Consider the following 602-nt stretch of genomic DNA (forward strand, 5'->3'; position numbering starts at 1 on the left):
CTTCTTACCCTTGCTTTAAGGCCTAACCATGTTACATGATGAATTCAAAAGAAGCAAAAGTAGAATTTGTTAAAGTCTTGGCAAAGAATGTAAAGAAAACGTCATTTTTCCAACTATATTAGTTTTCGGTCTTTGTGGAGCAAATTACTATATATGTAACAACTTAAAGCAACACAGACTTATTATTATCTCATGGTTTCTGTGAGTTAGACTGTTAGTGGGTTCTATGTTCAGGGCCTCCAAAGCTCAAATCAAAGTGTCAGCTAACCTGTGTTCCCATTTTGACTCAGTAAATACCTATCTCCAAGCTCACCTGGGTTTTGGCAGAATTCATCTCCTTTCAGCTTTGGGACTGAGGTCCTTGATTTCTTGTTGGTTGTACTGTGGGTTGCTCTGAGGTCCTAGAGGCCCCACATTGTTCCTTGACACATAATCCTCTTAGGCAGTTCAACACCTGGCAGTTCATGTCCTCAGGGTCAGGAGGGGTGTTTCTTTCCAACTTCTTTGTCTGCTACCTGCCAGAGAAAAGTTAGCTTTTAAAAAACTTATTTGATTAGGTTAGGTCCAATCGGAAAAGCTCCTTTTTACTGTAGAAATACACA

This window comes from Mustela nigripes, chromosome 1, assembly GCF_022355385.1.
Source record: "Mustela nigripes isolate SB6536 chromosome 1, MUSNIG.SB6536, whole genome shotgun sequence".
NCBI lineage: Eukaryota > Metazoa > Chordata > Mammalia > Carnivora > Mustelidae > Mustela > Mustela nigripes.